The 5,785-nt window shown below is 38.0% G+C and overlaps 1 pseudogene; it reads right to left on the bottom strand.

Annotated features, from left to right (window-relative positions):
- Window positions 1–4,628: 4,628 nt before the first annotated feature.
- LOC105493737 (PRELI domain containing protein 3B pseudogene) lies at window positions 4,629–5,557 on the bottom strand (annotated as a pseudogene).
- Between the last annotated feature and the right edge of the window lie 228 nt (window positions 5,558–5,785).

The following is a 5,785-nucleotide window of genomic DNA, read 5'->3' as shown; positions in this document are numbered from 1 at the left end:
CTGTGGATTGATGCCTTTCATCAGTTTTGGAATACATTCATGAAACAATGAATGATGGGGATACATTCTGAGAAACATGACCTTAGAAAACATTGTCTTTGTGTGAACAGCATAGAGCATACTTATACAAAACTAGATGGTATAACCTACTGCACACCTAGGCTATATGGTATAGCCTATTGCTGCTGGCTACAAACCTGTGCAGCATGTTACTGCACTGAATACTGTAAGCAACTGTAACTCAATGGTAAGTATTTGTGTATCTAAACATAGAAAAGGTACAGTAAGAATATGGTATTACAATCTTTTCGGACCACCATTGTATTTGTGGTCTGTTGTTTACTGAAACATTTTTATGTGGTACATGACTGTATTCTCAGTCATTATCTCCTCAAATATTTATTCCTCATTCTCACTCTCCTGCCCTTCTGGGACTCAATTTAAAATGTTTTAAGCTTTCTGTCATATAAATATTATCATTTATTATTAATTACTTTAAAAAATATTGTAATATTGAGGGATTTTCTTCCATTATAGCTTCTAGGTGATTATGGTTTCTGTATCTGATATGCATTGGTTTCTTTATATTACTTTTGTGCCCTTCTACCTTGCTGAATTATTTTATTGTTTGTAATAGTTTTGCAGTTGATTCACCTAGGTCTTCATGTTATCTGAAAATAGTAAATAGCTCCATTGGTATATAAATGGATTCAGAAAATATGGTATACATACACAATGGATACTATTCAGTCCTAAAAAATAATGAAATCATGTCATTTGCAGCAACATGGATGGAACTGGAGATTATGTTAAGTGAAATAAGTCAGGCACCGAAAGACAGATGCCATATGTCCTCACTCATACATGAGAACTAAAAAATAATTGGCCTCATGGAGATAGAGAACAGAATGATAGATACTGGAGGCTGGTAAGAGTGTTTGGGTGGTAGGAAGAATAAAGAGAGGTTGATTAGTGGGTGTAAACATACAGTTAGATAGAACAAATAAGCCCTGATATTCAATAGCAGAGTAGGGTGACTATAGTTAGCAACATTGCATAGTATTTTTCAAAGTAGCTAGAAAAGAGGACTTGAAATTTTACCAACATATAGAAATGATCCTCAGGGTGATAGATACCCCAAACACCCTGACTCAATCATTACACATTCTATGCATGTTACCAACATATAGAAATGATCCTCAGGGTTATAGATACCCCAAACACCCTGACTTAATCATTACAGATTCTATGCATGTAACAAGTACTCGTGTGTATCCCGTAAATATGTAAAATATTTTGTATGGATTAAAAAATAGTAATAGCATTACCTCTTTCTTTCCAATTTCATACTTCCAATTTCATTTTTTCCTTTTTGCTAATTGCATTGACTGGTATCTCCTGCACAGTATGAAATGATGATAGTGGGTATCCCTGTCATGTTTCTGACATTGAAGGTAATGATCTCAGTTTGGGGGCAAAAAACCGAAAAAGTTTTATCTCAACATTTTAAGGATCTGTCTTTTCCTATCATACTGAGTTTTGTTTTCTTTTAAGTCAATAATGGTTGTTGACTTTTGCCAAATGCTTTTCAGCATTTATAGACAGGATCAATAGTTTATCTTCTAAAAACTATTAATTTGATGAATTATATTAAAAGATTTCCTAGGGCCAGGTGTGGTGGCTCATGCCTGTAATCCCAGCACTTTGGGAGGCTGAGGCAGGCAGATCACCTGAGGTCAGGAGTTTGACCTGGCCGACATGGTGAAACCCCGTCTCTACTAAGAGTAACAAAATTAGCTGAGTGTGGAGGCACACGCCTGTAATCCCACCTACTCGGGAGGCTGAGGCAGGAGAATCACTTGAACCCAGAGGTGGAGGTTGCAGTGAGCCGAGACTATGCCGTTGCTCTCCAGCCTGGGCAAAAAAGACCATCCCCCCATCAAAAAAAAAAAAAAAGAGATTTCCTAAACCATTTTTGCCATCCTGAACAAAATCTTACTTGGCCATAATATTACTTTAATATTTTTATGGATTATATTCTCCAATATTTTATTCAGGATTATTGCATTGACATTTATAAGTGGATTTGATCTTTAATTTTACTTGTTTCTTTTTTTAAAAAAGAAAGTTTTTATTAACACAAGTTTTTCTTAATTCACATTTCAATTTTAATATTAAATAGTCCAAGATTTTTATTATGAACACTTTATTCCAGTTTAGTCCTCTTAAATTCATTCACTTGCTGTTCATTTATATTTAACATGTAAAAGCTATGAATTACCAGCTATTTTTTTAAAATGGTAACTAACTGCACTGGAAAATGAAAATTTATAAAATTGTACCATTAGATCAGAGTTTGAAAAACCAAAAGATAAGGATTTGTTAGGATTTGTTTAAAAATCTTTTATCATTAGGGCATTACACTTTTTTCAGAACATGGATAATTTGCAGAAATTATACAAGGTAACTTTTTATCAAATATCAATATTTAGCAAAGTTTTATTTACCTGAAATGTTATTTCACTGGTAAAAACTACCTCCAGTTACCAAAAAAAAAAAAAAAAAAAAAAAAAAAAAAAAAAAAAAACAGAAACCTTATTAAATTTAACCTGCTTTTATAAATGTCCTAAGAAGTCTTAAGCTAAACATATTTTAAGTAGAAAAATGATAATTTAAAAATAGTTCGTTATACTGTTTCTGTGGTTTATGTACATATATTAACTTATCTCTTTGATAGGAAACATGACTAGAAGTTCATTACATTAAGCACTGTAAAATAAAAGTGAGAGCTAATCATCTTCTAGCAAAAATACTTTGTATGCAACAATTGCAAATGTTAAATCTGTTATTTAGTGGTTGATTATTGCCTGCTATGAAATATTAAACAATGTATATTTACTGAATTGTTTTTCAGTTTGCAGCTGCCCTCTGAGATCCCAAACAAGGGGTTCCCATAAATAAAAGCTGCAGTGCAATTCACTTAGTGGTTAGTTTCAGGCCAATCCTCCCCTCGTCATTATACTCATTCTTCCCCACTGCCCCCAAACTCTGCAGTGGCACCATATTATTAAAAACAATAAGTACCTAGGGTTTATGCTTCAGAACAAGACATTATTTGAGTAATTTCAAATGATATACAGTTCCTTCACGTAAAAAAGATGTTTTGTGGTCACAATTGCTTCAAAAAGTAATAATATTCAAATGACCCGACATATCAGCCCTTAGCAATTATAAACCATGATTTTGACACATGGCAATTTTTAAGTCAGGCAAATGTTAAGTGCTAAAAGATATGAATAGCTGTTCTGTTTAGGTTAGAGTGCTGCAAAACTCAGGTAATGACTATTTTTTCAGTTAGCATAACTAGTCCATGGTACAGCATACTAAATCACAAAGTACAAATCCAAGGAAGATAATACCTTTACGAAGTTACAAACTTTGGCAAATCAATACAGTACTTTTTTTTTTTTTGGAGACGTAGTCTCTCTCTGTCGCCCAGGCTGGAGTGCAGTGGCGGGATCTCGGCTCACTGCAAGCTCCGCCTCCCACATTCACGCCATTCTCCTGCCTCAGCCCACTGAGTAGCTGGGACTACAGGGGCCCGCTACCACGCCCGGCTAATTTTTTTTGTATTTTTGGTGGAGACGGGGTTTCACCGTATTAGCCGGGATGGTCTGGATCTCCTGACCTCGTGATCCGTCCGTCTAGGCCTCCCAAAGTGCTGGAATTACAGGCGTGAGCCACCACACCCGGCCTACAGTACTCTTTAATATAATGAAACCATACTTTTGACCTGGCGCAATGGCTCATGCCTGTAATCCTAGCACTTTGGGAGGCCGAGGTGGACAGGTCACCTGAGGCCAGGAGTTCGAGACGAGCCTGGCCGACATGGTTAAACTTCGTCTCTACTGAAAATACAAGAATTAGCCAGGAGTGGTGGTGCGTGCCTGTACTCCCAGCTGCTTGGGAGGCTGAGGCACAAGAATCGCTTGAACCCGGGATAGGGAGGTTGCAGTGAGCTGTGATTGCTCCACTGCATTCCAGCTTGGGTGACAGAGCAAGACATTGTTTCAAAAGGAAACAAAGCAAAACACAAAACCATACTTTTGTTGGAGTCATGTGTTACTTTAGTGATAATTTTCACTCTGAAAATATTTAAGTACCAAATCAAAACACTGGTTTTTAATGGTGGTTTATAGCAGAGCAAGTTATTTTACACAAAATATAGTTTAAAACTACACAATTTCTCCTTTTGAGTGAGTTCCCTTGTGCAAGCTGTTGAAGTGTACAGCAGCAGGGTAATGGGCATCTATAGGAAGTGACTCTGCTCTGTTCTGGAGTTGGTCCAAAGGCAGCTGGAGTTTCAATGTATGAAAAGCTTTAAAATACTACCTTAAGGAGATTTAATGTCAACACCAATTTCCAAGGACTTCTTGTTAATTTTTCACATAAATAATGGCACCCTCAAAATCAGATAGTAATTTCAAACAACATTAATTTCAGATGATCCCTTTTATTTAGAAGACTTTCTGTTTTCATCAAAAGTCATATAGCCTTATATCAGCTTATAAAAAAAAAAAACTACCTAAAATATAGTTGTAATTTTAAAATGACAAATAAATATATAGTCAGCTTGGAGAGACCTGGGGTACCCGATGTTGTCTATCAACTTTCATGATCCCTCCTCGGCAAATGCTGCTGCTGCCATTGCTTCCTCCTGCTGAGCTGTCAATTCTTCAATCTCTGCTTTTTTTTTTTTTTTTTTTGAGACGGAGTTTCACTCTTGTCACCCAGGCTAGAGTGCAATGGCATGATCTCAGCTTACTGCAGGCTCCGCCTCTCAGATTCAAGCCATTCTCCTGCCTCAGCCTCCTGAGTAGCTGAGATTACAGGTGCCCACCACCATGTCCAGCTAATTTTTGTATTTTTTAGTAGAGATGGTTTCACCATGTTGGCTAGGCTGGTCTCAAACTCCTGACCTAAGGTTATCTGCCTGCCTTGGCCTTCCAAAGTGCTGGGATTACAGGCGTGAGTCACCGCGCCCAGCCCAATCTCAGCATTTAATGTGTGCATTACCCATTCCACTGCTTCTTCAGCTTTACTGGCACTTGAGGATATTGTATTTGCCATCAGTCCTTCAAGGTAACTGCTGAGGCTAACCGCTTTCATAGTGATTATGGCTTCTTGAGTCAAAATAGTTCCTTCTGGGTCCTGAGGATATGGTTTTTATATGTCTCTCATCTACTGAAACCATATTTGTAAATGAAATATTAGTAGATTTAAGTTCCATTGCTTTCTCTACAGGATCAACAGAATGTTCTTGCACATATGTTTTGGTTCTTGCTGCACCAATAAGAGACTTCGCAATGGACAGCAGTCCCCACTCTGTGCTGAGAAGTCTATGGCTGTGCAACTTTCCAGAGGGATCTATATGTCGGTCCAACACATTAACTCCAGCCACACCTGGGTTCATAGGATCTGGGTATTTCTACGTCGCAGCTGTTGTAACAGTTTCCCATGAGTGGTCAAAGATGTGCTCCGAAGTCCAGATCTTCATGGTGCCGGTAGCCTGAGCAATGTCTGGTGGCACCAGGGAACAATGAGGTGCAGAGTTTACACCTGCCCTGACTCACCTCCAGCACTCCAGCCAGCCCGCAGAACACAGGTGCCCTCGGTCCCAACACGAGGGACCTCCAGACACGCAGCCCAGTTATATCTGTCTCATAAAGAGAATTTGGAGGTTTTGTAATGTAAATGTCGAGTTAACGGGTGCAGCACACCAACA

Source organism: Macaca nemestrina, chromosome 1 (assembly GCF_043159975.1).
Source record: "Macaca nemestrina isolate mMacNem1 chromosome 1, mMacNem.hap1, whole genome shotgun sequence".
Lineage (NCBI taxonomy): Eukaryota > Metazoa > Chordata > Mammalia > Primates > Cercopithecidae > Macaca > Macaca nemestrina.
This window is presented reverse-complemented; position numbering and strand designations above follow the sequence as displayed.